This window comes from Schistocerca gregaria, unplaced genomic scaffold (genome assembly GCF_023897955.1).
Source record: "Schistocerca gregaria isolate iqSchGreg1 unplaced genomic scaffold, iqSchGreg1.2 ptg000077l, whole genome shotgun sequence".
NCBI lineage: Eukaryota > Metazoa > Arthropoda > Insecta > Orthoptera > Acrididae > Schistocerca > Schistocerca gregaria.
Window position 1 is genome coordinate 17,844,438 of NW_026061710.1, and position 8,893 is coordinate 17,853,330.

The following is an 8,893-nucleotide window of genomic DNA, read 5'->3' on the forward strand; positions in this document are numbered from 1 at the left end:
GTGACTGTTGTATTCAATCCCGATGTAATTTTTTTGTTTGATCAACACTCAGATAGTCCACAGATTACAGAATGCCTCCAGATGTGCATTAGAAACTGCTACTGGTCTTCCAGGGAATTATCAAAGCGTAGACTGTTAGAGACATTACTTCCATGGATTAAAGTGCGCATGGTGACGGCTTTATTCAATCCCGATGCAATTTCTGTGTTTCATCAACACTCTGATCGTCCACAGATTACAGAATGCCTCCAGATGTGCATCGGGAACTACTACTGGTCTTCCAGGTAACGATCAAAGAATAGCCTGTTGAGACATTACTCAAATGGAGGAAAGTGCGCATGGTGCCTGTTGTGTTCAATCCCGATGCAATTTCTGTGTTTCATCAACAGTCTGATAGTCCACAGACTACAGAATGCCTCCAGATGTGCATCGTAAACTACTACTGGTCTTCCAGGGAACGATCAAAACGTAGACTGTTTGAGACATTACTCCCATGGAGGAAAGTGCGCATGGTGACTGTTGTATTCAATCCCGATGCAATTTCTGAGTTTCATCAACACTCTGATAGCCCACAGGTTACAGAATGCCTCCAGATGTTAATCGGAAACTACTACTGGTCTTCCAGGGAACGATCAAAGCGTAGACTGTTAGAGACATTTCTCCCATGGTGGAAAGTGCGCGTGGTGACTGTTGTATTCAATCCCGATGCAATTTCTGTGTTTCATCAACACTCTGATAGTCCACAGATTACAGATTGTCTCCAGATGTGCATCGTAAACTACTACTGGTCTTCCAGGGAACGATCAAAACGTACACTGTTTGAGACATTACTCCCATGGAGGAAAGTGCGCATGAAGGCTGTTGTATTCAATCCCGATGCCATTTCTGTGTTTCATCAACACTCTGATAGTCCACGGATTACAGATTGCCTCCAGATGTGCATCGGAAATTACTACTGGTCTTCCAGTGAACGATCAAAGCGTAGCCTGTATTAGAATTACTCACATGGAGGAAAGTGCACATGGTGACTGTTTTACTCAATCCCGATGCATTTTCTGAGTTTCATCAACACTCTGATAGTCCACAGGTTACAGAATGCCTCCAGATGTGCATCGGAAACTACTTCTGGTCTTCCAGGGAACGATCAAAGCATAGACTGTTAGAGACATTACTGCCATGGTGGAAAGTGTGCATGGTGCCTGTTGTAATCAATCCCGATGCAATTTCTGTGTTTCATCAACAGTGTGATAGTCCACAGACTACAGAATGCCTCCAGATGTGCATCGTAAACTACTACTGGTCTTCCAGGGAACGATCAAAACGTAGACTGTTTGAGACATTACCACCATGGAGGAAAGTGCGCATGGTGACTGTTGTATTCAATCCCGATGCAATTTCTGTGTTTCATCAACACTCTGATAGTCCACAGATTTCAGAATGCCTCCAGACTTGCTTGGGAAACTACTACTGGTCTTCCAGAGAACGATCAAAGAGTAGACTGTTTGAGACATTACTCCCATGGAGGAAAGTGCGCATGGTGACTGTTGTATTCAATCCCGATGCAATTTCTGTGTTTCATCAACACTCTTATAGGCCACAAATTACAGAATACCTCCAGATGTGCATCGGAAACTACTACTGGCCTTCAAGGGAACGATCAAAGCGTAGAATGTTTGAGACATTTTTCCCATGAAGGAAAGTGAGCATGGTGACTGTTGTATTCAATCCCGATGTAATTTTTTTGTTTGATCAACACTCAGATAGTCCACAGATTACAGAATGCCTCCAGATGTGCATTAGAAACAGCTACTGGTCTTCCAGGGAATTATCAAAGCGTAGACTGTTAGAGACATTACTTCCATGGAGGAAAGTGCGAATGGTGACGGCTTTATTCAATCCCGATGCAATTTCAGTGTTTCATCAACACTCTGATCGTCCACAGATTACAGAATGCCTCCAGATGTGCATCGGGAACTACTACTGGTCTTCCAGGTAACGATCAAAGAATAGCCTGTTGAGACATTACTCAAATGGAGGAAAGTGCGCATGGTGCCTGTTGTGTTCAATCCCGATGCAATTTCTGTGTTTCATCAACAGTCTGATAGTCCACAGACTACAGAATGCCTCCAGATGTGCATCGTAAACTACTACTGGTCTTCCAGGGAACGATCAAAACGTAGACTGTTTGAGACATTACTCCCATGGAGGAAAGTGCGCATGGTGACTGTTGTATTCAATCCCGATGCAATTTCTGAGTTTCATCAACACTCTGATAGCCCACAGGTTACAGAATGCCTCCAGATGTTAATCGGAAACTACTACTGGTCTTCCAGGGAGCGATCAAAGCATAGACTGTTAGAGACATTACTGCCATGGTGGAAAGTGTGCATGGTGCCTGTTGTATTCAATCCCGATGCAATTTCTGTGTTTCATCAACAGTGTGATAGTCCACAGACTACAGAATGCCTCCAGATGTGCATCGTAAACTACTACTGGTCTTCCAGGGAACGATCAAAACGTAGACTGTTTGAGACATTACCACCATGGAGGAAAGTGCGCATGGTGACTGTTGTATTCAATCCCGATGCAATTTCTGTGTTTCATCAACACTCTGATAGTCCACAGATTTCAGAATGCCTCCAGACTTGCTTGGGAAACTACTACTGGTCTTCCAGAGAACGATCAAAGAGTAGACTGTTTGAGACATTACTCCCATGGAGGAAAGTGCGCATGGTGACTGTTGTATTCAGTCCCGATGCAATTTCTGTGTTTCATCAACACTCTGATAGTCCACAGATTACTGAATGCCTCCAGATGTGCATCGGAAACTACTACTGGCCTTCAAGGGAACGATCAAAGCGTAGAATGTTTGAGACATTTTTCCCATAAAGGAAAGTGCGCATGGTTACTGTTGTATTCTATCCCGATGTAATTTTTTTGTTTGATCAACACTCAGATAGTCCACAGATTACAGAATGCCTCCAGATGTGCATTAGAAACTGCTACTGGTCTTCCAGGGAATTATCAAAGCGTAGACTGTTAGAGACATTACTTCCATGGAGGAAAGTGCGCATGGTGACGGCTTTATTCAATCCCGATGCAATTTCTGTGTTTCATCAACACTCTGATAGTCCACAGATTACAGAATTCCTCCAGATGTGCATCGGAAACTACTACTGGTCTTCCAGGGAACGATCAAAGCGCAGACTGTTAGAGACATTTCTCCCATGGTGGAAAGTGCGCGTGGTGACTGTTGTATTCAATCCCGATGCAATTTCTGTGTTTCATCAACACTCTGATAGTCCACAGATTACAGATTGTCTCCAGATGTGCATCGTAAACTGCTACTGGTCTTCCAGGGAACGATCAAAACGTAGACTGTTTGAGACATTACTCCCATGGAGGAAAGTGCGCATGGTGACTGTTGTATTGAATCCCGATGCAATTTCTGTGTTTTGATACACACTTTGAAGGTCCACAGATTACAGAATGCCTCCAGACGTGCATCGGAAACTACTACTGGTCTTCCACGGAACGATAAAAGCGTAGACTGTTTGAGAAATACCCCCATGGAGGAAAGTGCGCATGGTGACTGTTGTATTCAATCCCGATGCAATTTCTGTGTTTCATCAACACTCTGATAGTCCACAGATTACAGAATGCCTCCAGACTTGCTTCGGAAACTACTACTGGTCTTCCAGAGAACGATCAAAGAGTAGACTGTTTGAGACATTACTCCCATGGAGGAATGTGCGCATGGTGACTGTTGTATTCAGTCCCGATGCAATTTCTGTGATTCATCAACATTCTGATAGTCCACAGATTACTGAATGCCTCTAGAAGTGCATTAGAAACTGCTACTGGTCTTCCAGGGAATTATCAAAGCGTAGACTGTTAGAGACATTACTTCCATGGAGGAAAGTGCGCATGGTGACGGCTTTATTCAATCCCGATGCAATTTCTGTGTTTCATCACCACTCTGATAGTCCACAGATTACAGAATGCCTCCAGATGTGCATCGGAAACTACTACTGGTCTTCCAGGGAACGATCAAAGCGTAGACTGTTAGAGACATTTCTCCCATGGGGGAAAGTGCGCGTGGTGACTGTTGTATTCAATCCCGACGCAATTTCTGCATTTCATCAACACTCTGATAGTCCACAGATTACAGATTGTCTCCAGATGTGCATCGTAAACTACTACTGGTCTTCCAGGGAACGATCAAAGCGTAGAATGTTTGAGACATTTTTCCCATAAAGGAAAGTGCGCATGGTTACTGTTGTATTCTATCCCGATGTAATTTTTTTGTTTGATCAACACTCAGATGGTCCACAGATTACAGAATGCCTCCAGATGTGCATTAGAAACTGCTACTGGTCTTCCAGGGAATTATCAAAGCGTAGACTGTTAGAGACATTACGTCCATGGAGGAAAGTGCGCATGGTGACGGCTTTATTCAATCCCGATGCAATTTCTGTGTTTCATCAACACTCTGATAGTCCACAGATTACAGAATGCCTCCAGATGTGCATCGGAAACTACTACTGGTCTTCCAGGGAACGATCAAAGCGCAGACTGTTAGAGACATTTCTCCCATGGTGGAAAGTGCGCGTGGTGACTGTTGTATTCAATCCCGATGCAATTTCTGTGTTTCATCAACACTCTGATAGTCCACAGATTACAGATTGTCTCCAGATGTGCATCGTAAACTGCTACTGGTCTTCCAGGGAACGATCAAAACGTAGACTGTTTGAGACATTACTCCCATGGAGGAAAGTGCGCATGGTGACTGTTGTATTCAATCCCGATGCAATTTCTGTGTTTCATCAACACTCTGATAGTCCACAGATTACAGATTGTCTCCAGATGTGCATCGTAAACTACTACTGGTCTTCCAGGGAACGATCACAGCGTATCCTGTATTAGAATTACTCACATGGAGGAAAGTGCACATGGTGACTGTTTTACTCAATCCCGATGCATTTTCTGAGTTTCATCAACACTCTGATAGTTCACAGATTACAGAATGCCTCCAGATGTGCATCGGAAACTACTTCTGGTTTTCCCAGGGAAAGATCAAAGCATAGACTGTTAGAGACATTACTTCCATGGAGGAAAGTGCGCATGGTGCCTGTTGTATTCAATCCCGATGCAATTTCTGTGTTTCATCAACAGTCTGATAGTCCACAGACTACAGAATGCCTCCAGATGTGCATCGTAAACTACTACTGGTCTTCCAGGGAACGATCAAAACGTAGACTGTTTGAGACATTACTCCCATGGAGGAAAGTGCGCATGGTGACTGTTGTATTCAATCCCGATGCAATTTCTGTGTTTCATCAACACTCTGATAGCCCACAGGTTACAGAATGCCTCCAGATGTTAATCGGAAACTACTACTGGTCTTCCAGGGAACGATCAAAGCATAGACTGTTAGAGACATTACTGCCATGGTGGAAAGTGTGCATGGTGCCTGTTGTATTCAATCCCGATGCAATTTCTGTGTTTCATCAACAGTGTGATAGTCCACAGGCTACAGAATGCCTCCAGATGTGCATCGTAAACTACTACTGGTCTTCCACGGAACGATAAAAGCGTAGACTGTTTGAGAAATACCCCCATGGAGGAAAGTGCGCATGGTGACTGTTGTATTCAATCCCGATGCAATTTCTGTGTTTCATCAACACTCTGATAGTCCACAGATTACAGAATGCCTCCAGACTTGCTTCGGAAACTACTACTGGTCCTCCAGAGAACGATCAAAGAGTAGACTGTTTGAGACATTACTCCCATGGAGGAAAGTGCGCATGGTGACTGTTGTATTCAGTCCCGATGCAATTTCTGTGATTCATCAACACTCTGATAGTCCACAGATTACTGAATGCCTTCAGATGTGCATCGGAAACTACTACTGGCCTTCAAGGGAACGACCAAAGCGTAGAATGTTTGAGACATTTTTCCCATGAAGGAAAGTGCGCATGGTGACTGTTGTATTCAATCCCGATGTAATTTTTTTGTTTGATCAACACTCAGATAGTCCACAGATTACAGAATGCCTCCAGATGTGCATTAGAAACTGCTACTGGTCTTCCAGGGAATTATCAAAGCGTAGACTGTTAGAGACATTACTTCCATGGAGGAAAGTGCGCATGGTGACGGCTTTATTCAATCCCGATGCAATTTCTGTGTTTCATCAACACTCTGATAGTCCACAGATTACAGAATGCCTCCAGATGTGCATCGGAAACTACTACTGGTCTTCCAGGGAACGATCAAAGCGTAGACTGTTAGAGACATTTCTCCCATGGGGGAAAGTGCGCGTGGTGACTGTTGTATTCAATCCCGATGCAATTTCTGCGTTTCATCAACACTCTGATAGTCCACAGATTACAGATTGTCTCCAGATGTGCATCGTAAACTACTACTGGTCTTCCAGGGAACGATCAAAGCGTAGAATGTTTGAGACATTTTTCCCATAAAGGAAAGTGCGCATGGTTACTGTTGTATTCTATCCCGATGTAATTTTTTTGTTTGATCAACACTCAGATAGTCCACAGATTACAGAATGCCTCCAGATGTGCATTAGAAACTGCTACTGGTCTTCCAGGGAATTATCAAAGCGTAGACTGTTAGAGACATTACTTCCATGGAGGAAAGTGCGCATGGTGACGGCTTTATTCAATCCCGATGCAATTTCTGTGTTTCATCAACACTCTGATAGTCCACAGATTACAGAATGCCTCCAGATGTGCATCGTAAACTACTACTGGTCTTCCAGGGAACGATCAAAACGTAGACTGTTTGAGACATTACCACCATGGAGGAAAGTGCGCATGGTGACTGTTGTATTCAATCCCGATGCAATTTCTGTGTTTCATCAACACTCTGATAGTCCACAGATTTCAGAATGCCTCCAGACTTGCTTGGGAAACTACTACTGGTCTTCCAGAGAACGATCAAAGAGTAGACTGTTTGAGACATTACTCCCATGGAGGAAAGTGCGCATGGTGACTGTTGTATTCAGTCCCGATGCAATTTCTGTGTTTCATCAACACTCTGATAGTCCACAGATTACTGAATGCCTCCAGATGTGCATCGGAAACTACTACTGGCCTTCAAGGGAACGATCAAAGCGTAGAATGTTTGAGACATTTTTCCCATGATGGAAAGTGCGCATGGTTACTGTTGTATTCTATCCCGATGTAATTTTTTTGTTTGATCAACACTCAGATAGTCCACAGATTACAGAATGCCTCCAGATGTGCATTAGAAACTGCTACTGGTCTTCCAGGGAATTATCAAAGCGTAGACTGTTAGAGACATTACTTCCATGGAGGAAAGTGCGCATGGTGACGGCTTTATTCAATCCCGATGCAATTTCTGTGTTTCATCAACACTCTGATAGTCCACAGATTACAGAATTCCTCCAGATGTGCATCGGAAACTACTACTGGTCTTCCAGGGAACGATCAAAGCGCAGACTGTTAGAGACATTTCTCCCATGGTGGAAAGTGCGAGTGGTGACTGTTGTATTCAATCCCGATGCAATTTCTGTGTTTGATCAACACTCTGATAGTCCACAGATTACAGATTGTCTCCAGATGTGCATCGTAAACTGCTACTGGTCTTCCAGGGAACGATCAAAACGTAGACTGTTTGAGACATTACTCCCATGGAGGAAAGTGCGCATGGTGACTGTTGTATTCAATCCCGATGCAATTTCTGTGTTTTGATACACACTTTGAAGGTCCACAGATTACAGAATGCCTCCAGACGTGCATCGGAAACTACTACTGGTCTTCCACGGAACGATAAAAGCGTAGACTGTTTGAGAAATACCCCCATGGAGGAAAGTGCGCATGGTGACTGTTGTATTCAATCCCGATGCAATTTCTGTGTTTCATCAACACTCTGATAGTCCACAGATTACAGAATGCCTCCAGACTTGCTTCGGAAACTACTACTGGTCTTCCAGAGAACGATCAAAGAGTAGACTGTTTGAGACATTACTCCCATGGAGGAAAGTGCGCATGGTGACTGTTGTATTCAGTCCCGATGCAATTTCTGTGATTCATCAACACTCTGATAGTCCACAGATTACTGAATGCATTCAGATTTGCATCGGAAACTACTACTGGCCTTCAAGGGAACGACCAAAGCGTAGAATGTTTGAGACATTTTTCCCATGAAGGAAAGTGCGCATGGTGACTGTTGTATTCTATCCCGATGTAATTTTTTTGTTTGATCAACACTCAGATAGTCCACAGATTACAGAATGCCTCCAGATGTGCATTAGAAACTGCTACTGGTCTTCCAGGGAATTATCAAAGCGTAGACTGTTAGAGACATTACTTCCATGGAGGAAAGTGCGCATGGTGACGGCTTTATTCAATCCCGATGCAATTTCTGTGTTTCATCAACACTCTGATAGTCCACAGATTACAGAATGCCTCCAGATGTGCATCGGAAACTACTACTGGTCTTCCAGGGAACGATCAAAGCGTAGACTGTTAGAGACATTTCTCCCATGGGGGAAAGTGCGCGTGGTGACTGTTGTATTCAATCCCGATGCAATTTCTGCGTTTCATCAACACTCTGATAGTCCACAGATTACAGATTGTCTCCAGATGTGCATCGTAAACTACTACTGGTCTTCCAGGGAACGATCAAAACGTAGACTGTTTGAGACATTACTCCCATGGCGGAGAGTGCGCATGGTGACTGTTGTATTCAATCCCGATGCAATTTCTGTGTTTCATCAACACTCTGATAGGCCACAGATTACAGAATACCTCCAGATGTGCAACGGAAACTACTACTGGCCTTCAAGGGAACGATCAAAGCGTAGAATGTTTGAGACATTTTTCCCATGAAGGAAAGTGCGCATGGTGAC